Source organism: Zootermopsis nevadensis, unplaced genomic scaffold (genome assembly GCF_977971745.1).
Source record: "Zootermopsis nevadensis isolate Lab colony 2312 unplaced genomic scaffold, Znev_1.0 Znev_ptg000020l, whole genome shotgun sequence".
Taxonomy (NCBI): domain Eukaryota; kingdom Metazoa; phylum Arthropoda; class Insecta; order Blattodea; family Termopsidae; genus Zootermopsis; species Zootermopsis nevadensis.
Window position 1 is genome coordinate 1011716 of NW_028259152.1, and position 24725 is coordinate 1036440.

Genomic DNA, 24725 nt, shown 5'->3' on the forward strand with positions numbered 1-24725 from the left:
ATTCTTCTGGAGACCGATATGAAAAAATATTCTAACAGTCGTTATTTCCTTCAACAGACGATATTCTCCGCCATTTGTAGAGAGAACTATAAGCCATGCCCAAACTATGTGGCAATCTTGTTTTCCTGGGAACTGTTAATGTACTTTAATAAGCCTGGAACACTGAGTCAAACAATCCTTAATTACACCTAATAAGATGACATTATCGTGATCTAGTTAATACGATGTTGCTTGGAATCGAAAGTAATTAGGTTGCGTTTCCACAAACTTGAATTTAATGCAGGCCAACGCTTGGTTTCATGCCACTGAGAATTTACAGAGGAATCCTAGTGTCTGATTTCATTTCCAGATTCACTTTGAACCGGCAGCCAAGACTTTTCACCAAAAGCAGCAGCAAGGCAGTTGATACGGAAGAAAGCTGTTGATTAATCTCCGGTTACGTTGTCACAGTTAAAATTAACCTGTTTTTTTTCAACCCGTTCGAGAAACGTACCTCTGACCACTTCTTTACATCTGTTCACTCTGTTCTGAAAGTATTCTGTCATGTATTGTAAGTTATGAGAAGGGGCGAAGGGCTGACATGCGTACCTGTGATCAGAACACGTATTTCGCAAGGCATGTGCTTAAGCAACGGATTTAGCTTTCTTAATGAGCTATGGATTATGGAAAACTAATTTCCTTAGTACTTCGTAGGATTTGAGGTTTTCACGGCGGAGAGTTTGAAGATGCCTGTCTTCTGGGTTGTTGCTCCGTGTGGCCTGGTAGAAGTTTACCAACGTTTCAGAGGTCCTTGCTGTCTCCATTATCAGGGCGACCTCTGAAACGCTGGTAAACTACTACCACACTACACGGCTCTACTACCCAGAAGACAGACATCTTCATTCTTTAGTGAATGTTCGTTGAATTAAAAAAAATGGCACGTACGTAAATACAGCTCCTTTAGAACCTCCCTGTGGGTCGTAACTGGGGTGCATTTGTGGCATTGCCGATGATACGTCCCCTAACATGAAGATTCGCCAAGTCGCCCGGAAATAGAATTTTCAGACTGTGGGAGGGCGAGAAGAGATCAGGGCGATACCGGTCCACATCAAGAGGGGAAGGATGTTTGAATGAAGAGAAATAATAGACTTCGCGTGACGGTTCGTTCTACGGCACCAAGTGTAAGGATGTCCGAATTGCCGGCTTCGTGAACAACGGCGGGCCCTCGTAAGTAAAATTCGCGGGGTTTGTGAGAGGCAGCTGTCACGTGCTAATCGCAAAGTCCTAATTTCAGTAACCCCAAAGAATGGCATTTCGAGTTTCTGTTCATGGTCGAGCGATGTCGTGACCAAGAGGTTAATAAAATAACACTTGTTAATTACTGATAATAAATCTAATTTTTGTTTTCTTGTTTCTTGGATTATTTAATTAACTTATTATAACTTACGCCACACGTATTGCAGAAGGCCCATTGGTAGGGCGACTGCTAACATTGTTTTTTTCCCTCTTTGTATGTGTCTGTGATATATAGTTAACCCTTTAGAGCCTAATGGTAACTATGTGTTCCATATGTTTCAACAGACGGTAACTCTTGAACATATTTACTTAAAAATTGGTTCTTCTTTATAATAAGTGCAATAAACATAAGCCTACTATGCATTCGTCGTCCTTACGTCTTACAAAGAGCACAGTGGTATATACACACACACACACACACCACTTACTATAATAGTTAATAATTTCATTTTGTCCACAAACAACTTTATTTACGGATTCGTGTGATTCCGTGTATAAACTACGATTATTTCGGTAAACATAATTAAACAATTAATCTTTGTAATGGGCACCAAGAAATTAATTTAAAAATATGATTAAGATAGGCACTTTAATATCCCTTTAATATCTCTCTTGTTCTTCAGAGAATTGTTGTTTTTGACTGTGTACTGTCTGACACCACCAAACCTAAGATTATTGCCCTCAGATAAGTTGGAAATTGATTTCGTTATTGAATCTTTGCTTAACGAACGACTTTAAAACAACACAACCAAGTGAATTTTAGTTGTAGGGAAGTCAGAGGGGCGAGCTAGTCACCATCAGGTAGGCACGTCGGTAGCATTTGCTACTGTTACGTGCTATAAAAGCGGTGATTTGTGGCTGTAAATTTCTCTCCGACATGCATTCAACTCTCCCTGGATGTAAGGATTAAGTACACTTCCAAATGTATGGGGCAGTAGTGGTCAGTGATCGATGTGTTGCACATTGCATTCAGTGGTGGTCAGACTTGATTAAAGGAATGTTATAAACCTGTGTATATAAAAAGGGCTGTAAAGTTTTGAAACCCTCATAAAATATGAAGTACTGTAAAACACGAGTTCTTAATCATCGCAGGGCCCCGAACCCATTACAAGATGAACGTGGAGAGATGTTCGTACCCGTCATTCGTTAGATGCAAGATTCCATACACGTGTTTTGTGATGATTTTGGGTCGTTTACAGAATGTTTCAAAAAGGTGTGTACACATTATAACTTCGGTGGCCGCTTGCCAGTAACTTGCTCACAGTTGTCAACAGCGCCACGAAGATAATGGTGCTCATTTTGAACACCTAAACAAGATTCGATAATTCACTGGGTGCTAATGCTGACGTATGTAATGGTTTAGTTTATTAAAATGTCTTTATTTCGTTCGTTGAATGTCTGCATACATGTTTTTGGGACATTCTGCATTTTGAAATAAAAGTTACGTGTTGCAGGTATCGATGGAGCAGAATCCTTTCAGAGCCTTTAATGGAACCCGGATGTGTATTGCCATGTTCACAAAGGTCCACCACTGGTTCTTATCCCAAGCCAGATGAAACCAGTCAACAGCGTCTCTTCTTTTAAAGATTCAATTGTCTAATTTGCGCCTGTCTATATCTGAGTTTCCTGAATGATCACATTAATTAAGGCTTTCTGACGAACGTTTTGTGTACATTTATAATCAATCTACCATGGGTGTTTCAACACCCTCCCCCCCGCTTCACGCCCATCATTGATTTGATCGCCTTGAGGCATTTGGCGAAGTGTATAGTTGTAAAGAATTGCATGTTGAAAGCTCTGTGTTATAAATTATGTCTCGACGAGAGAGCATAACTTTAAAGTCTCATGACACCATAAATTCGTAACATTATTATACCTACTTGCTCTGTTATTGTTACCGTTCTGACCCGCACTTTCAGGCTACCTACATTACCATGTGCTGAGCTGCCCCTACTGTGACCAGACTTTTTCTTATAATTGGGTGAAAGGCACAGGGAGGCCATAAATCTTGACTTGTTCTCTTCCCTATATACATCACCCTAGCTTGTTAGTGACCAAACCTCGAATTCCACCTCCCCCAATTCAGGCAGTTTCTGACATACAAATGTACCTCTCTCTCGCTCTCGAAACAGTGTCTGGAAACCACGTGCATCGTTGCTGTTACTTCGCAAGATGCCTTTACGTGCTCAAAAGACGCCGTTGTTCCCTGCAGTGAGGAGGACTGGCTGTTTGTAGCGACAGAGTTGTAGAATAGAAGCCGAGAACTGAATGGAGAAGTGTTAGTAATACCATAATTTTGAGAAATGTCTTATGGAGAAAGAGTCTTTTGTTATGTTCACTACAAGACGAATTTGTCATATACTGGTAGAGGGCAAAGCAGGCTTCAGCACATCCCACTACATCCAGAGGACATCCAAAGGCTTTGAACTAGAAATGGGTACAGATGCTTTATTTCATAAACCGTTTAGCTTCCGTCAGAATGCAGGGAATTCTAGTGCGTTCGTTGGTTGGGAAGAAAGAATTGTTGCTCCTGTGGCCTGGTAGAAACTAAGCGGCGTTTCAGAAGCTTTCACAGCCTCCATCATCAGGGAGATCAGACTATACAGCGCAACATCCCAAAAGACAGTGACCTTAGATTCTTGTATATTTACTGTTAACAGAGTTGAAATTTTTGCATATTAATTCCACATTTGTTGTTAAGCTGACGAGGAGTTTTGTTACTGATGTTTAATCAATATCAGGATATGTTTCATTTTGTGTGTAAGTATGCTTAAATGTGCGGATGTGTTTATACCTGCAGTTTTGTAGCTTGTTTGAATGCTGTGAAATATCCCTCAGGCTACGCATTAGAAACGAAATGGAAGACCGTGATTATCATTATTTGATATGATATTCATCGCCCTGATGACGGAGGCAGTATGACCTCTGAAACGTTGGTTAACATCGGCCAGACTACACAGCGCAATAACCCAGAAGACAGAAATCTTCATATTCACCGCTGTGAGAACCTCAAGTCTTACAAGAGTGATTATTTTTCCGAACAGCATTCACCGGTTGATATTTGTAATGGTGAAATTTTGTGTTTTATTTTCGGTACGGACTGAATTCTTGAATATTATTTAGACGAACTTCGACTTCAAGGGCTTAATTAAGTTTGGTCTCACTGTAATTTGAGAGGAAGCAAAGATTGCCTGAGATCATGGGTAATTTGTACATTTAAAGGCTGTATTTTTCACTTTTACTGGTTTGGAACTGTATGCAAAGATCCAGATTAAATAAGTTGCATTGCGACATATCGCAGAAAGAGAGCTAAGGAGCAAAACAATTTAAGTTATGTGTAATAAATGTTTTCCGAAAGCCACGACTTCAAATGAACTGCGGGCTATACATTAGGTATGGATATCACGATCCAGGAGAAATGACGCACATGAGCGAGACGTTCAATACTAGATGATTCGTCAGCGCAACCCTGTTTTAATTTAACAATGCTTTCATGTTTTATATCTTTGCATTTAATTTCTTTGTTTCCGACATATTTCACAGCTGTTTAATTATATTGACTCAGAATCTAGTGTATCATTTTTGTTTATGAAGGTTGTAAATAGGCCTGTTTATATGTGCAACGCTATTAAACTGGTGGATTATTTCTTCGTAGATTATTATGTCACAGCAAATTATCATTCTTTTAGACGTATGTTCAATAAAATAAGCATATGTTACATCGCTTTTAACTTTGTTATCGACTTATTTGCCAACTTCGAAACTTGTTATAAACACGTGTGTATACGTATTCGGGCATTAGCCTTAACTTCAATAGACATTGTATTAACACCGTCTCAAATATTGGTCTTTACTAAATAGACCTTTGAAGATATGACGCCATTTATAGAGAATATCTTCCAGTTTTATCCTGGAATAGCGTCGAATAGTAGGGTCTGCCAGTTATTTGGGAAGAGTCCTATATGAATCCAAACCAGACAAACATTGTCCTTACAATCACATAATGATTTTAATAACAAGTATAACAATAATCTCACATCCCTTATATCCACAGCCATACGTAATATTAGTCAGAAAACTTGAAGGAAAGAGTCCACTTGGTAGACCTAGTGTTATTTTAAGTGTTGCTATGGTAAGTTTGAAAGGAATAGGGTGTGATTTTGAATAGAATGTAGTGGCAGTTTCTTGTGTACACGCACAGCAATGAAATTCGGGGCACCACAGAAAAGCAGGGAGTTTTTAAACATGTTGAGCGACTATTAGAGTTCAAATAATGACTCTGCATGGACAAGTTTGTCGGAACGTTTGTCCCGTCCGTAATGATCCCAGAAGTTACGCGTGATTCAACTTCCATTGTTTTTCTCCACGCACCTCACACCCGTGAAACCCGACCAGAAGCCGAGAACCCCCCAAAACTGGACGTCTTCTCTGCAAAGGCGAAAGTACAGCGTTTTATCGTAATATCAAATGACAATGTTCTCTTTATGAGTTCTGCCGTAGACACACTCCAGTTACAACTACGTTACACCATTCTTCTCATAACAGCGATATTGAATGATGCTATAGAAGTAAAAGGCGAAATTGTATCACGCTGTTTCGTGGTATCCGTAATGTTGCTGTTCATTATATATAGAGAGAGAGTTCCAGTGCCATAAAGCAGAGATAATGAGCCCCCGCTTGCTACCTCATGTGCTGGCAGGCGGTCCTTGGCGAACGTGAAAACTTATCTTAACGACAGACTCGGAAAACCTGAGGTTTTGTAAGAGTACGTTATGATTTTCATCCATTTGAGACTATGTTTTTTATTTAACAAGACACCATCTGTAAGAAATGAAAGTGCTTTATGATCTCCAGAAGTTAGAAGACAAGTTATCATTAATCGTGCATGATACAGCATCGTTCCTGGTATTTATTCGTAGTTTGTTTAACGAGATTTTTTCAGTAGCTGAGACTATATAGCGTCGAATGAAAGGGTGGTTGTGAATTGGAAAGGATGTGGAAGGAAGCGCTGCGACTTGCCTGTCGATGTGTGAAATAAATTTTAATTCTGCGAATAAAAGAAAAGGGATATCTCAAATGGTTTTAAAATAATTAGACAGATTAAACCGTGGCGTAATCTGGTGTCACTTTCTAGACTGAAGTTTCCTGGGGCTAGAGTTTGGCATCAGTTTCGGGAATAAGCCTCTTCGAATGCTGAAAGTTATCCAACATTTCGGCAAACATTGCATTTGACGTCTTGAAGGTGAATGTGTTGATTGCAGTTTCTTGGAAATCTTAAGTTATATAGGACAGGCAATAGGCGGAGAGTGGAATTTGACGGATCTGACAACCCACTCGCCTCCAGGCTTCCAAAAAGGCCAACCAACATGCTGTCCCTGAAGATGGCCACTGAAATATTTGCCGAAACTTTGGATAACTTTGAACATTGAACGCGTCTCATCCCCGAAATCAGAAGGGTTACATTGGCGTGAAATTGTTTCGCTTCCTCGTAGTCTGTTTTTCGTAATATTTTGGTCTTCAGTATGATTCTCGGACTTCGTACGACTTGGTTTATTTTCAACTAGCATGTAGGTTTGTGTGCGTATGACAGTGTGATGTTAATTTTACGTTTATGGGGATATTTATTATTTGTGATACCCTTTAAACAATACATTGTTCGGACTTCCACAAATTCGATATTTATAGAAAGATGGCTGTCTTCTGGTTTGTTGCGCCGTGTAGTCTGGTAGAAGTTTCAGAGGCCCTTGTTGCCTCCATCATCGCCCTAATGGAGGCAGCAATGACCTCTGAAACGTCGGTAAACTTCTACCAGAAGACAGCGATTTTCAGATTCACCGCCGTGAAAATCCCAAATCCTAACTCGATTTTTGTAGATTGTGTCAGTAGTAATGTTCCTGAAGAGGCTGAATATGAAATCTCATTTTCTTCCTTCACGCACCCACTCCCCTGAGATGTTGAAACTTGAAATTGGAGAGTGAACTGTTGGGTCCAAGATCTTCGCTTTCTCCCTGCGGTAATTAAAGTCTTGTTTTGATTTCGTAAAAAAACAAAATGCGAAAGAAGGGTATAGATTTGGAAGGAGGTGCAGCTAGCACGGACGTGGCAGAAGGAAGAGGAAGATATTATTGAAGATGGTGGAACAAGGATGGAAGAAGCCACAGAAGTGAGAGAGAACACGGAGATTAGATTTTCTCCTTTCTGCCTCCGCTCTGAATATCCGCCTGCAGATTACATGAATACCTTATAATACCTTGGCAAACTTATAATAAAAAATCATAAGAGAGTTATGAAAGGGGGAGAGATCTATAGTGGTCTGAGGAAATTCTGAGTGCGTAAGGTGTTTGTGAGCGGCACAGGCTAATGGCAGAACATAGAAAACGGTGCTGGCTGTGAAAAGCGAAGGACAAATGTTTGCGGAAAGTGGCTTGTCAAAAGGGCGGTGTTTTTCATAGTTTCCCTTACAAGTATGTGCGAAGATCTCTTGAACCAAATATTTCTGAAGCTGGATAAGATTACTGCAGTGCATATTTAGCCTATTAATGAAAACACGATGAGTGATATTTATAAATACTAAAAATTGTTATTAATTGATACAATATTGTGATGGTTTAAAATAAGCGTATGTTTCAAACAGGGTTCTCTGTGACAGCTTGTAGCCAATCAAATCGCTTTCAGTCTGGATCACTAACCCACGTGACAAACTTTTTTCCATAGAATCCGTAGAATCATGGGTACTATTTGTACCAGCAGAAACGTATCGTTCCGTAAACCGGGTACGTTATGAGCTCGAGGTCGGATGTGACAAAGGCTTGGCGTAACATGCACAATGAAATTCCACGTAGGAAGTTTGCAGTAATTGTTGAACAAGTTTACAGATGGAAATTGAAAACACGTCCGCCACGTATTTGCCTGTAGGATGCAGCACATTTTGATTACAACGAATTTTTAAGCAACGCCAAACATTTACATTTTGTGATATGTCTACAGTTATAATTAGTATTCACTAACGTTGTAGGAGGATATAGTTTGTTAAACTGTTCAGTATGTGTGGGGGTGAAGCTGTATGGGGCAAGTGGCGTGAGGAAGTTGGCACAGGGGGGGGGGGGAATGAGAGTTATTGGCACATGTCTGTACGTGCACCATCCCCTATATGCTACGTGATGGTGTGTGTATGACGACTATAAAAGGTGTGACGGGAAATTCACACCCCACATCTGCACACTCACTGCTACAAATTGTGTGTCCTCTGTGCCAGCCTGCTTGTATACTATTTCTATATGTGTATGTATGTATGTATGTATATGCGTTTGGATTTGCATATGAATGATGAATTAGGGCCTACAGCATTCCCCAGTCCTACCTCCCTTCGAATGACACACACACACACGAGTGCACGCACGCACAAAATACGTCACACGCAGCAATAAACATCCCCCAGCGGTAGTAACACACCCCGTAATACCCTTTCACTATAATAATACAGTTTCAGTATTCAAGTACGTATAGAGAATGACATCTGCTGACGGTTTGGTGCAGTGATGTCTGATATTATCACAACATTGCGCCACACTAACAAGGTTTGAGGCAGATAAAAATATTTCAACGTTTCAATGACTTGTCGAGTACTGATATGTAACCGCTCACTGTCCTATATACGACGAAGTTATGCATATTTGGAAATGAAATATGCCTGACTGCAAATTTAAGTATAGATGTTTTAGGTAGTGGATTATGTGGTGGAAGAAGTACCTTGTATCATGGTATTGTGGTTTTTGTTACAAAATTCTTTTACAACTTTGTCATACTCTGTTATTATTTATTTTTTATTTAGTGTTCTGTCTGACGACAGGTACATATGAACAGGATCCTTCCATCCTTTTCTCGGACTGGGACCTGTTCATATACGTTCTTGGCAGATGATCCAGAAGTGGTTTGCCATTGCCTTCTTCTGTGTGTGAAAGGAGTAATTGTTGGGATGCCACGGAGAAACCGGGGAAGCCCCCGGAGGAAAACTCCGTGTTGCCTAGACCACGGCACATTTCCCTTTGAATGCAAGTTATGAATGCGAGAGAAACATTGTAAACAAAAACTCAGAGAAAACGAATTGCTTACGTTAAATATAATTAAAAGTGTTCTGCTTTAAATTTCTGCGCTGATTTCAATACTTTATTGTTTTATTCCCAACAAACTGATTGGTTCAGAATAGTCCAGAATGATGGTGTTATTTTTTATGCTTAGTGCACAGATTCGTGCTGTAATTCTGCTCGAACATGCTTTCGGTTGTACAAATATTGACACCCGAACTGCCACTTTATGTAACTGCTACGTGCACTAGCCGCATGGAAGATTTTTTTTTCGCTCTTGTGTATATAAAATGAAATCAATTTTCAGCTGGAGAATGTTTCCAGAATTTATGTAAATTCAACAACAGAGTCCATCTGAACGCGCTTAACATATCATTCTTCAGAAAAGACGAAATTAATGTAATACTAGATGTTTCTGTTTTATGTTTTCCGAGAAATGATCACAGAAGAAGGTGACGTTCTTAAATTTACGAGGTTTAAAATTCGTGAACGGCTGTCAGAATGCGTCTAGAATAGCTATGTTCTTGAATTTTATGATGACATTTGAAACAGCAAATGAATCAGTTCATTTCAATTTTTGTTTGTCTGTGTGACAATCATCTACCATCTACTTCTCCCTTTTAAGAACGTCTTTAATTTTGTAAGATTTGAGGTTTTCACAGCGGTGAGTATGAAGGTTTCTGTCCTCTGGGTTGTTACGCCGTGAAGTATGGTAGATGTTTACCGACGTTTCAGAGGTCATACTGCCTCCGTCATCAGGGCGATTCTTTCTAAGTTATCTACGCTATGAAGGTTTGTGTCTTCTGGGTTGTTGTGCTGTGTAGTCTGGTCGATGTTTACCAACGTTTCAGAGGTCATACTGCCTCCGTCATCAGGGCGATGAGTATGAAGATTTCTGTCTTCTGGGTTGTTGCGCTGTGTAGTCTGGTAGATGTTTACCAATGAATCGCCCTGATGACGGAGGCAGTATGACCTCTGAAACGTTGGTAAACATCGACCAGGCTACACAGCGCAACAACCCAGGAGACAGAAATCTTCTTTAATTTCATTGATTGCGAGACACCTAGATCTATTATACTATATTAATATCAATACCTTACAGTGAAATTACTTGTGATAATTGTCGACTCCATAATTGTGTACGTAATGTTTAAGCGATTAATTTCGTGAGCAGACTGTACTCTAGTCATCATGTAATTGGTTATCTTTATATCGTCAGGTTTTATTACTGTCTGATTTTAATATTGGTGACGACGCTAAGAGTCGATGCCAGTGCATTTGGACACCGAGTTCAAACGATGGACAGCATCCAATATAATATTGACACAGTTAATTCACCATTGTCACATATTTGTAGAGAAACAATTCTTTATTGTAACCACTGGACATTGTAATATAATTGGAGGATAGGCCGAAGTGTTTAAATAATTTTGTAAGAAGACAAAGTATTAGTTCAAGCCCTTAAAAGTAAATCTGATCATTTTTAATGCCAAATTATCTGCAGCTTCATCAATAACATCATATAGAGAGCTTTCAGTTATTACTTACAGATTTTAGCTGCATTAAAAGGTGGGGCAAGATAATTATTGTGGAAGAATTTTGATTTTGTTAAGATCGAAACTCCAGTTATTCACGTGTACCCGTAAGTTGCATTATGTGCGTCAAAATATTGATAAAAATGTATTATGTCGTCTATCAATAAAATATTATTAATTTAAGATGGACGAATAAATTAAGAGCATACAGAAACAGTATTTCTGATTATGACAAAGCACTTGTAAAATATTTCAAATTTTTAATCAAGTAATGGCTCTTGATTGACACTGAAGAACATGCATCTAATTTTAGAACAAAATGAATGTCAGGATTTTTGAGTTGTCGTATTATTTATGACCGGTCGTAATTTTCATTGAAGTAGTTGAAATTTCAGCTAGGTCAAGGGACATCATGTATGTTATAAACTGTGATGTCAGTGTTTATCACCGCGTTCTGGAAATGAGGGCCTGTTATATTCCCCTGACACAAGAAATAACTAAGCACAAACACCACAATCTCAGGCTTCGCATTTCGCTCGTCATTTCTTTTGCAGCTTTGGTATATATGAGTAGTGTACATCAAATTCTACTTTTCTCTCATCATTTTTCCAACTGTCTTGTTTTTTCCAAGCCACTGATTTTCCTGCTTCTTGAAGTCATGTGATTTCTGTCTATTGGATTTCTTCTCTTTTTCCTTTTCCCTTTTCCTTCATTTATTTTCGACTCCGTTTCCTTCCATTTTCGCGTGTCAAATGATGCAGGGAAGGAGTGGATCGATGGATGCTGTTTCTACTTCTAGTAGAATAATAAAGCGATAGGAAAGAGAAAAGAAAGGGAAGACAGAGGCGGAGAATCGCATTAAGAGGGTGAGCACAAGGAATTGTGGGTAGTATTGGTATAGGTAAGTGGTCTCAGAAAATTGTGCGTGTACGTCATCATTGCTTGGCGAGGGGAACGATGTATTCCCGCACGTGGACATTTCTCACCGACACAAAGAGAAGAATTATTTCTGTTCCTAATCTCCAAAAAATGAATAGAGGTTATTCAGTGCTGCCCCTCAACACCAATAATTTTATCCCTCAAACCACAGATCTCCACCCTTATAAAAATATAAGGGAGTTACGCATTAATCCAGAATCATTTCGCTTTTGTTCACCACAGAAAGCAAAAGGGAAGTGTAATGGTGGTGAATGAATGAGAATTTGAGACGAAAAGTACGGGGGAAAGAATGCAAAATTTACACAAAAGAAATTTCTCTGTTGTGGGTTGAGTGGCGTTGAATGCTTTGGGAGTGGCTGAAGCTGGCGAGCGTTTGAAATACAGAATGTCCCGTCTGATATCCCTCCAGAACTGTGAGGGGATATCAAGGTGGCCATGTTACAGCTAACCCGTGTCATATGGCATTTAGACACGTAAGATGTCCAGCTGCTCCTTCCGTCTTATTAAATAAGCTTCAGGCATTGTCTCGACGTTCGTCGTCAAAGAATTGTAAGTTCGATGTGCGTCACATTCGTTGGATTGTCTCAACAGTCGTCCTTTGTGTTCTCTGATCTTCACCGTAAAGTCTTCGTGATCGATCTGTGTTCTTTTACTGGACGCTGTGTAGTCTCTTGCAGTGAGAAAAACTTTGTTTTTTGTGTAACCAAAGGAACTTTTCTTTCTTTCTTTCTTTCTTTCTTTCTTTCTTTCTTTCTTTCTTTCTTTCTTTCTTTCTTTCTGGAATGCCTTATAAACATGACGCGGTTTGACAATTATTCGTTTTGTACACACGACACAAAATGTCCCGGAAAATTTCTGTACGAATTTGAAGTTTTGTAAAACTTTTGATTTTGTTTATTCTTTCCGCATGGAACAATCGATCGCATTTCATATTTTTGCCACAAGATTCCCGAATCAAATCTATGTTAGGTGAAGTTTATTTAAAAGGAATCAGATAAATTTATGAAACAAAATGTTCGTGTTCAAAGACTTCCATAGTGTTTGAACATCACGCGAATTAAGTAAGAAATGTGAATATCAAATTTAAATCGAATTAGTTTTATGTTAAAATGGTAGATGGCGTGCGCATAATCAATATTTTAGACGCTGCAAAGTGTTTAATTACTGTTTACATGATTTTGGAAACGCATGAAGCTAGTTTTCTTACGAAAATAAGAAAATGTAACAGCAACTTTTATCTATGCATATTGAGGTGTTCCAAATTGTATCACAGGTTATAAAAGCTATTCACCTAAATAGGTTAAAGAACTATTAATTTGCTTATCTAAAACTGGTAATTCCAGAAAGTGTTGATGGCTCTTAGTGATGCATCTGAAACAATTTCCACGCATTCTTCACGGATTTTACAAATCCTAAGCATGTACGAACAAGGCCATGATAGCCACGAGCTATGACGCTGAACAAATAGACTTAGGAGAATGTCATTACATTCCAGCAGAAAGATATTCCATTATTATGTTAAACAAATACGAACATTGAGATCTTATTTTATGCGTTAAGGTACTGCAGAATACCCGGAAAAGCACACAGACTCTAATCCATTAAAGATTTTTCAATGTAGAGATTTAGTAACAACTCTTCTCACTTATCAGTTCTGCTGTTTGCTTTCTGGTTTATACTCTTAAAAAATGATAGAATTAGTATTATTTGATTTCGCGTGTCCCTTTAGGCGGTGTTTGCTTTGAATGATATCTGACTTAAAAGAAATCTTGCTTACTGAGATTTTACTTAATTTGGAAGTAGACAACTGAACAGTGGATTATTATTTGCTCTCAGTATTTTTTCTTAAAAAGAGCAGTGAGGTTTACGAACATGTATATTGATGTTTATGAACATTTCCTTCTCCAGTTTTGATTTATTGCTGGCACTAATTCGGATAAAGAACAGACAGCTTAACGTCTTGTATTCTGTTCTTTACATGTAGTAGTGCCAAGCGCTGTTCATGTTCTACGAATCACCAAGCACGTTATTTATAACGGTGATGCATGTGTTAGTTGTGATATTCCTGCATAACAAATGATTTGCGATATGTTTTCCATCCAAAGATGTCTCTTAATTTTTCATCAACCGTGTTCGCGCTGAAGAGTACAAATTATCAAGTTCTTCATTGTGTAATTTTCTACATTCTTATGAGCGTTATGGAGCCTGCATATAACATTTTCTATCGTTGTATCATTCCCTTGGAAACTATTCATCGGTTGTTTACAATGTCATTTTCGTTTTCTTTCATTTGTTATTTTAAAGGCAAATGTAATAATTTTTCCCACTTTTTAAAACTAATAATTCACTTAGCGTTGCGTGAAATTTGAATCAAAATATAAGACTTCAATCCACAATTTTTCCCCGCTCTCTCTACCTTTCTTGGAAGTAACAAGATTACTGACGAGCGGGAACGAAAATTTCCCCATAGCTTTACATATTATTGTTCATCATTTGAAGTTTCCCTTCTCGTGTTCATTATACAAAAGCAGAGGCAACTTAATTTTGCATTTTTAACTTTCTAAATTTTTTATAACTCTGCCAAGGTTTTTAATCATGTTTAAAAATTGGTTAAATATGCAACTGGCAGCGTGGGAGAACAGTGCTGCGTAGTTATTAGTTAATACTCTTGTCTTCTTCTTCTTCTTCTTCGAAAGAGAGAGAAAGCCTTTGCACATCTGTAATCTCAGAAAGGCGCCATTTTCCTTCTGCCCACTAACATTTTCCCCTGCTTTTCCAGATTATGCAAATGGCGTTGCTTGTTGGACTGCTGCGTTGGTATAGCAGTTGTGGTGGTGTAGTGGAGTGCTACTGGCGAGTAGTTTTCTAGCTCACAACGCTTGTTTTGTAACAGATGTCGGTAATGACGTTGTTCTGTATGTCGATGTTCCTACAGCGCTTCTTACAGGGATGGGAGGACAGAGAGAGGCAGGGGCTGTTTTCTGAATTACTTGATGAAAGTTAAGTTAGCCCCGTGTCTGTCAGTCTGTCCGCATTTCCATAAACTCTTGCCCCACAATTTTGCGGGATACTGAATGATGACGTTAAGGGTATTTGTAGAAGTTATTTTTATTTTTATTGTTGAATATTATGAAGAAGTAGTATTGAATTACGTTTGTGCTGTAATTAATTGCAAAATAATTTAATATACGGTTCAGTAACTTTTATAGTCTCTTCTATATCTTGGAAAATAAAGTTTATACACGAGATTTTCGAGCCTGCAGATTTAGGCGATTTGTTCTTCCGAGACGTTGGTAACCTTGTACAGTGTAACGTGGCACTGTAATGCATAATTAATTAGAAGTATAACTTTTTTCTCTTGTTGTTTTCTTAGGTGGAGAGACATTTTTTCTCAGATTTTGAATGGAATTATAATTTGAAAGTATCTTGAAACAAAGTCATAGAGAAAAGGCAACCTCTAAGAGAAATTATCTAACTGGGAAATGAAAAAATAAATAGAGAAGCATTTTATCATGCACCATCACTCACAGATATTGTTAGAAAATTTCTTTGTTTAACATTTTTGTTTCCCAAACATTGTTTGGTTGTAGATTATGGTCTTGTGGGCTGTGACTCCTTGTAATCTTATTTGTAGTTAAGAACTTAGCGGAACGTATCTTCTGCCCCGAAGATTGTGGCGATAAATTCCTCCAGAATTCAGCAAGCTACAAGACTACAGGGCATCGAACCCAGAACACTACGGAGGGTATCAGGATACGTTTTAATGAAATGTACCACGCGTAGGACAGATAATAAATATACAGAAAATTGTAGCCAGTAAGCCTGAGGGGAATAGACCAGTAGGAAGACCTGAACTTAGGTGGGATATAATATTAAAATTGATCTTAAATTAATTGAATGTGGTTTCAGTTCTGTGGCTCAGAATGGGGATGAATGCGGCGGGCTCTTACGAACACGATAATGAACGTTTTGTCTCCATGCAACATGGGGAATTTATTGAGTGTCTAAGCGACTCGTAGCTTCTCAAGTAAAAGTTTGTTTTCTTGTTACTTATGTACTTTGTTCCGAAATATATTTACTGACAGATTATTTTACGAACCAGTTTATGGAAAAGATTATGGCGGCAAGTAAGAAGGTCGATTGTCTTCCGGGAAGTTGCGCCTTGCAGTATGGCAGAAGTCCCGACGTTTCAGAGGTGCTTCTAGAAGACCGTCATTTTTTAATCTATAGTTTAACTTTTTAAGAAAATTGAATTCTGATCAAGTATCTTAACATTGCAACAAAAATAGGATTTTCTTTCCGAATGATTTATTTTGATAAACGAGGATTTATGCGCCAGCGAAGCCGGGGCCTGTTGGGCCAACCAAAGTGCAGGGGAACTGAAGTAAACTTTGACTATGCATCCTGGCATTTAATAATAAGCATTTCGTTCTTGACAGGTATAATTATCTGGTAGCCTAAACTCAGAGCATGTCTTAAATGACCTCTGATGTATCTCCCTTAGGGAGACCATTTAAGTTAAAGTTTTAGGGGAGATGCAAGGGGGCAACTTGGAACGAACTTTGAAGCTATTCACTCACTGACATGTAATCAGAGAAATGGTGCATGTTTGCTTCTACATAAATACGTACAAAGTACTCACTGATGCGTTGGTGGTAGAGGAATTATTCCATAATCAACAGTGAGGAAAGTAAGGACCAGATCGGGTTTTGGAAGTGAGATAATTACGTACAAGTTTGTGTGGGCGCGTGCGGCTATGAAATTATTAGAGCCTATGGTTGTCATTAGTTGCCATACAAGGGTAGTAGCGAAGGAGAGGGGACATTGGAAATGGCGAAAGCGGGGGAAGTCTGATAACCTTGTCCCTTCCCCCCCAACTCGATTCGTTTCCTCAGACAGCAGTAGTAACCTCCCCTCTGCCCCTAGAACAGCATCCCCTTCCGCGAAAGATAATCTACATTCCCTCTCATTTCTCATCTCTGTACGCACCCTTCACTGGAAGGGCTAATGACGGAAGATCTGGGTAATCAGCTCCGAACCCTTAATTATTTTAAACGGCGCAACCTAGTTCTTGTACAGTCCTGTCCTCTAATTCTGAACCCTCACTTTGTTTTTATGTCTGGCGGGGCATTGGTATTTCCTCACCAGTAGTCAGATGCATTGCTTAATTTTGTCCAAATTGATGTTCCTTCAGATTAACATTTGTAAGACACCTGAAATAAACATTTTAATTTTTCGTCAATTATTAATGGTAGAGATACATTAAATTTTATTAACAGGATATCAAGACTTCACTACAAAGTATACAGTATACCATGTAGTCCACGAATGTACACATTTAGACCTCAGAAATATTCTAAACGATTGTAATGCGACAGATTCAGAACCTACTTTACAATGAGTTGACGTCTGGGGTACTAATGACAGCCATTCCACAAATGTGAACAACATAAGGTTACGTTATTGAAGAATTATTAATTATATTATTACAAAGGCGGGTCGTTATCTAACCTGCGATGGCACTGACGTCTGTGACCAATGAACATAATGATAATGTTGCGCAGTTCTTTTGAATGAATAATCCAGTTTATCACCACGTAGCCATATGTATCTTGGCTGTGATATAGTATAAAATTGTCTGTAGTGAGAGGTATATACTTTATAATTGCCAAGAGTGTGTTTTCTCCAGTGATGTAAAGAGCTGTTTCTGGTTTTCTTTCAGGTAATCTCTGTCGGTGTGCATGTCCTGACGTTATCTGCGGCTTGGAGACCGTCTGTAACTGTCATCTAACCGGACTTGGTAAGTAGTGAACAGGCTACAAGTGAATTGAAACTGATTGCATATCGGTATGCGTTGTGTGTTCCGGAGATAGTGGAATGGTGCTTCGACATGAAGTTTGTTTAAAAGTCAGGTCTGGGAAATTCAACTGCAAAAAGGAATTAGCCTTTTGTAATAAGAACTCTTTGAAATTATCCAAACTTTTAGACATTTTTAAGGAAGTTAAGCAAATATGAAATTATGACATTAAGATAATTAAATGGGCTTATAGAAATTTATTTATTTTATATGCCTTGCCTGAAGATTGTTAGCTAATTTAAATGAGAATGAATGTTATTTTATTAAAAATAATGACAGCAGAACTTGATCCCAAGGAATACGAAATAAGAGGAAATTAAGGTTACATAAAGAAACTTTTAAGTTAGTGGTGCCATTGTATGAAAATTATTAAGAAATCTTCGAAACATACGCATTAATGTGCTTCTAGTGAAACTATAAGCACGATTAAACTGCTAAGTAGCTAATGTACGTGATTTCCGAATGACAGAAGCTCCCAACGTGAAGTACAGCCAATTTTTCCAGTAAGAACACTCGCGTGTTTCTTCGTTCTGTTCCCAGAATATCTTCGACTGTTTTAAGTAATTCTTCACGTATACCACTTTAAGCATACGGAGATCCTATTAATGTATTTGAGAGGAATGTTAAAATCCTATTAATGAATTCCAGCTTCGTATATCTTGAAGTACGTGCTCCGAATGCCCGTTCGTGTGGGAGCAGGATTCTTTTGGGTCACCAAGTGCAAGGAGTTTCCGTTGTGTTAGACCAGGATATGAAAATTGTAATTAATTCGATTCTATTAGGAATCACATTACCGAGTTCAGGAGGTCTGCCTGCTACTGACCCAAATCAAGAGCCAGATTACGCCATCTGCAACTTTCCAAAGTTTTACAGTGGTTTCCTCTGTATAGGCTTTCAGGTTATAATTCCGTATTTATCATGTGTAATACATGATCGAGTTTTGCGTTGATTTGAACGTATTTTTGTAAGAAATTAATTTACATCTAGTTTGGTGATTATTATAGCACTTTAACCATGAAGAATGAAAGATTCTTTTTGCTGTGTGTTAAACAAATTAACGTACATGAGCAGTAGTGTAAAGTAATGAAGAATCAGGTTGTTTTTTGAGTAAGTGCAATTGTACATGCACACATTTCGAACTTTTAATGTCTGCAAATTTGGGAGGCAAATTTCGGCTTATAAACATAAAATAACGTAAGTCACGAATCTAAATGTGTAATTGGGGTGTTAAATCTATGAAAGGTTGCGTTAGTTTTATTCTGCGCAAGATGAAGGTCGATGATGGCCCCAAAAAATGAGAAACTCTTGACTGAGAGTAGTTTTTGATTAGGCAGTAAAGTATGACTTCACTGAGAGGCACCAAATGGAGCGGTAGCCATGGGGGAAAGACAGAAGGTGGTGAGGAATATTACTCCGGACGTGTCATAAAGAACCGTGCTTTTATCAGGGGTGGCCAGCAGTGTTTAATGTGTTGATACTTGGTGGTGAAACCTATGAAAGTTTTAACCCTGCTATCCAAGTCTAGAAACGTGTAATGTCAAATATTCGTCTCCAACAAACATTGTGTATCTTTTGAGGTTAGCTTTTTATTTCATATAGAGAAGACATTTACGTGAGTGGGCAGAATTTCTACACAGAATTCTATTAGAAATATTATCAAATTTTTGTTTCGAATTATTACCCACCAGGAACAAAGGTTTTTGGTTGTGCCTGTTAACGATGAACTGAAATCATAACAGGTTTATTCTTGAAAGGCAGAACAACGGGGAGAGAGGTATGTGGATGAGGAAAAGGGATGAGAAGATGAAGAATGATAAGATAAGAACGTTTTTAAAGTTTTGGTTGTACTTCACAATTTTTCCGATGCTGCAGTCGCGTGTTTTCGGTTTCTGGTACGAATTGTCTCAGGGGCCATATTCAACCCTGACCGCTGTGTTACACCTCAATTTTCGTCACTAAATCCTACCCGTATTAACAGCTGAGGCGTTTCTGAACAATTTTGTCGATGTGTTGAGACAAATCAGGGACATGTGCGGGTAATTGTGAACATGTGGTAGATTCTTCAAAGAAGCTCTATTAAATATGTTGTTAATGGCTACTGACACCCCTGGCGCTGCGGGTTGTTACCATTCTCATCGTGAGGGCTGGAGCCCGCCACCAAATGGTTGCGGTCACCAACGTGACAGGGAGAGTTTGCTTGTATCCAATCCGACTGGAAGGATGCTGGCTTGTTTCCTTCCTGAACCCCACGGGTCACCGCGTGTTTTTCTTTGGTTGCTGCTTTTATTTTCCTTTCGCGTCACACCGCGAAGATGAATGTCGAAGTCCTGGAACCGAGTTGTTTGTGTACATTACAGCCAACTTGATGCCATTAGCATTTTCCAGGAAGTCTCCATTCGAACATGACAACCTCCCTTCCATATTTTTATAAGCCTAAAGGTGCCAGCTTTCTTAACACTTTAAAGCCTAGTGGTAACTATGTATACCGCCTGCTTTAACTGTCTGCAACACTGCATTTTGGGTGTGAGGCTGTGGAATAGATTGGGATAGATCAGGAACGGGTCCTGTGACGAACTCTGGTTGAGGAATCTATCAAAGGCTGGAAATTTCTTGGTCACCCCGAACGACTGTCAACTTTTGAAATTTATTAAATTCTCCAGAACTGAACTGTTTGTTGCTAACAGTTTCTAGCCGAAGGCTCAGATAGACTACTCTGTGTATGGCAAAACTACCAAAGGGCCTAAGAATTAATCATGAATTTGATTCGAACGGGAAAGTAAATATTAATTATTAACATACTAAATGATAGATATTACGCTCTGGCCATCTTTACCCGCAGGGAAATTGTGCTTGATACCCACTGTATAGGAGACTTAATGGATAATGGAATTCAGAGTGGTGCCCTACTAGCAGACTAAAGAACAATTTCAGTGTCCCTCTCTGGAATCGAATCCCGGCTTTGAGTTCGTACCCTGTCGATTTTATTAACTCGATCGATCGGAGTCCTGCCATCCTATCTCTCAGTCGAAAATTTTGCTGGACAGTGCAAATGAACGAAGCTCCGCTCAAAATGAGAGTATTGAACGGAAGGCAAGCGGAAATATAGCAAGTCCTGACAGTGACATTTTGGCTGGTGGTATTTGGAAAGGAAACATTTGTTTTCTTTTCTCCTACACTTCAGTTTTCAGTAGCTAAATTATGTAAGAAAAGTTTTTAAGTTGCATTTCATACCGGTTGTCACCCATAACGGATTTCCGGTAATATTAAAAACATAAATAAGTCTGTGTACCGTGCGACAGTACACATACAGTTTTCAGAATGGGAGTTCCGGTGCTTATGTGACCGACAGAGTCGTCAGGACCGCCCAGCGAGCGGAATTGTTTTCACAGATGAGAATTCCATCCAGCTTCTTTCTGCCTGCCGTCGTTGCTTGTGATCTGTGAGTAGGAAGGAGTTTCGTAGGTCATGAGAGGTTATGTCAACACCAGCTTCTGATAGACAGTTTCTAGTCTTCGATCACTTTCTACAGCTTCTGAATAGACAGCTTGAGTCAAACGATCAACAGCCGAGCATCGCGAGCTGCTAATGCAAACAGGCTCAATACAGCCTCGCTTTACTCAGACGTGTATAGGTGATAAAGACATACATGCTTTTTTTAGTTTGGGCGAGGAAAATGATTCATGCACATCAAATTATTCACCAGCGTAAAAAGCTTCTTGAAATTCAACGAAGAATCGCTTCTATTGTAGTCTGTCTTATTCCCTCAGCTTCTCGCCTTCTTTCTTGCATTCTTTTTGTGCGTTTATTTCATTAATTCCTTCCTGCCGTGTTTCTTTCTCATCATATTCTCCAGTTCTCCCCCATTTTTGTTTGTTCTTTTATATGAGTTAATTTTTATATCATGCAGAAAATTTCCTGAGAAACGTGGAATTTATACTTGAGTGTGGGCATAATTAGCTTTTGTTTCTTTAGACAACAGAATATTATTTGTTTGTGAACGGAAATTTTTTTAGAATATTTTGCACATTATTTTTCCAATGATATTTCCATGGTGACATGAATGCGAAAAATGAAGCCCTTTTTATGGGCTCTGTGGGATTGGTTTCGGGGTTTCTATTCACCCTTTTCATCTATATAATAATACGAATTTCGATTATATTGATGTCATCATTTCCCAGAGTGGCATCCGGAAGAGACTTTTAACCACAAAATGGGACCCGGGAATATTTTTCTTCTTTTTTTCAAGACGGAATGAATTGTTGAGCGCATACAGCGAGCATTATCTATATTAGCACGCAGTAAATCCCAGTAGAAATACTAGTAACTCGGGCCTTTTGAAACGTACCAGGAGAGAGAAACATCTGGCCTGTTTTGTTAACAGAGGGTTGCAGGGGATATGGGGAACGTCACTTGAGGATTTAATTACGTCAGTGTAGCAAAGAGGCAAGCATCCGCATCAAATCGTATGTATGATAGTTTCGTTACATGTCACTTCCGCCATTGTTCCTGCGCTGTTGGTTCTTGGCATGTACGTTCTCTGCAGAAGAATGGATGACAGACGCTAGTCTGACAGGACATTACAGGATTGACGAGGGAGAGTCATAAACATCGGACAGAACTGTGCCTGCAGTAATGGTTTATTGTTCTTGGAATCCTTGCATGGTTGAATACAGTTTATCAATGGTTTGCCATTCAGAATGTCATTTCTATGTCAGTGATATGCTATGTAAAGTGCTTCGGATATGGAATTAGATTACGGACTTTGATTTAATGACAGATTTCAGCGATGCATTGCTGTTTTCGTTTAGAATTTTGTTGTTCTCGAAAAGGCCGCATTGTTCAGATCGCTTAAATGCTTGCTTACTGTTGTGATGTGTGGTATTCCATTGTCTGGGAAAGGTAATTGATCTGTGAGATAATATGCAACAGTCAAAGCTGATATTGTTGTTTCAAATTATGTAGCTCAGACATCAGGGAATTCGCCCTGATGATGGAGGCAGCAAGGACCTCTGAAACATCGGTAAACTTCTACCAGACTACACGGCGCAGCAGCACAGAAGACAGCCATCTGCATATTCACCGCCGTGAAAACCTCAAATCCTACTAATCTGTAAGGATAGTTGTTTCAGTGTACTGTCCAAGAATTTGTCCAGAGGGCCGGAAGAAACGTTCTGAGGGTAATCGGTATCCCACCCTGGGACCTCCCTAATACGAAGCTGGAGTGCCAACCGTTCAGTATCGGTGGTAGGTCACGTACTGAGCATTAATTACAGAGTGAAGTAAAGAGTTTTCTGGATATTTTCCATCTTCTAACAAATAAAATCATAAAATCCACGAAGACGGAGATAGAGTCCCATCTCCGAAACATCGTGGATTTTATTTTATTTATTAGACGATGGAAGATATCCAGAAAACATTTTACTTCAACAACGCACCTTCGTCACAAACTTGCAGAGTGATGTATTGATTACGTCACATGAAGTTCATTAAATTTTGAATGATTTTTTTTGGAGGTCTCGTAACCTTTAGTGCATATTATGAACTCAGTTGGACGTAATTAGTGGGAATGAGCTAAATACAATAATCGAAGTAATGGTGCATCGTTATTGAAAAGCTGATAGTCGTTGACCGAGGAGTGGGTTTTTCCAGTCAGACTTTCCAACCAAAAAGTTGTGTGCGTTTATAATGTTCCCCATGCGCGGTTACATGTCCCATTCCCCCCTCCCTCGATTCGTTCATTTTAATAATATCAAGCTCCTCATCATAAAATGTTCTCCATTCTCCTGTGACTTCATCCCTGTTATATCTGAAATCTCTGCTCAGCACCCTGTTCCCAAACACGCCCTCAACCGGTGTTCTCTTCTTAATGCGAAGGACCAGTGGCTTAGTCCGAGAACCATTTGTTCCTGGTAAATTAGGCTTACTTTAAACCGACGGAAACATTTTCATTTCTTGTTTACTGGCATTAATTCCTTCTTACGTATCACCCACGCTGGTTGCCCATTTCTGTGCCCTTCCTTGGTCACTAATGCTACTCCTCATAACATATGGTCACGTTCTAATGTGTGCTGTTTACATATTTTGACGCATTAAAGGTTATATAAACATACAAAATCCTGATTTATGTTTGCTAGGTAACTCTAGAATTTTGTGACTCGTCGTGCCTTTTCAGTGTCTGGGCTTATGGACACGGTAAGTCTGTGTATATCCAGTAGTGTCAAACAGTTTGCCATGTTAATTTTGGTTATGACCATAAGTGGAAGTGACACACCTGGTTGTGGATGGACCTAATTGATACTAATCTCCCTTCAAAATGTATTTGCCATCTTTCCACTTTAAGGAGACGGCATTCGTGAGAACTATCTTGGAGTGAATAATGTTTTCTCTCCGCTCAAGTACCACGCTATGAAGATGTATGGAGGGCGGAGAAAATTCGTAGGTACGCTTGTCCTGACTATACCCTGCAATTGTTTGCCTACTTTTCAACAGCCAGATGTCTAGTTTTGCTTTCAAGTTCTTGCTATCTCATGTCATGTTAGGAAATAAGAAACAGACAGATTTTCAGTGGCCGATATATTTATCCGAAGTGTTCCTTTCGGTCAAATAATTCCAAGTCTTTTTGCCTCTCAGCGAAAGAGCAGGATGTTACATTAAAGGAATAGTCTGTTGTCGGTCAGCTAGCTTAACATTGGCCTCAACTGAGCCATACGTTTGCATTCCCTTCACACCGCGAATGAGGAAATGTGTCGGGGAGACGCTGGGCGAAGGTCCTCCTCGCCTTTATTTTCTAACAAGGCGTCACTCAGAAGTTGGGTCTTCCAACTTTGGTGTTGGAACTGATGGGTGGGTACTTTGGTGGTTAGCCGCAGCTGTTTAGCCTCTCAAGAGACTGCGTATCATCTGAGCTTTATTTGTACGAAGTAGTCGGAACACTCCGGCCCCGGAAGAGGCTGGAGTAATGTATCCGTTTATCGCAAGGAATTTGTAGAAGGATGTCAGGTTAACACCATGGTTACTGTTGTGACGCCTCGTATG

General features: G+C 39.2%; 1 protein-coding gene across 5 annotated transcripts in view; it reads left to right on the forward strand.

Annotated features, from left to right (window-relative positions):
- The window catches only part of LOC110829709 (discoidin domain-containing receptor 2), a 405885-nt gene that overhangs the window by 199803 nt on the left and 181357 nt on the right, over positions 1 to 24725 (forward strand). For all 5 annotated transcript variants that reach the window (XM_087351872.1, XM_087351871.1, XM_022063712.2 and 2 more), the window contains one exon: positions 17556 to 17633. The gene's annotated coding sequence lies outside the window, so the exon portion shown is untranslated. The remainder of the gene's footprint in view (positions 1 to 17555; positions 17634 to 24725) is intronic.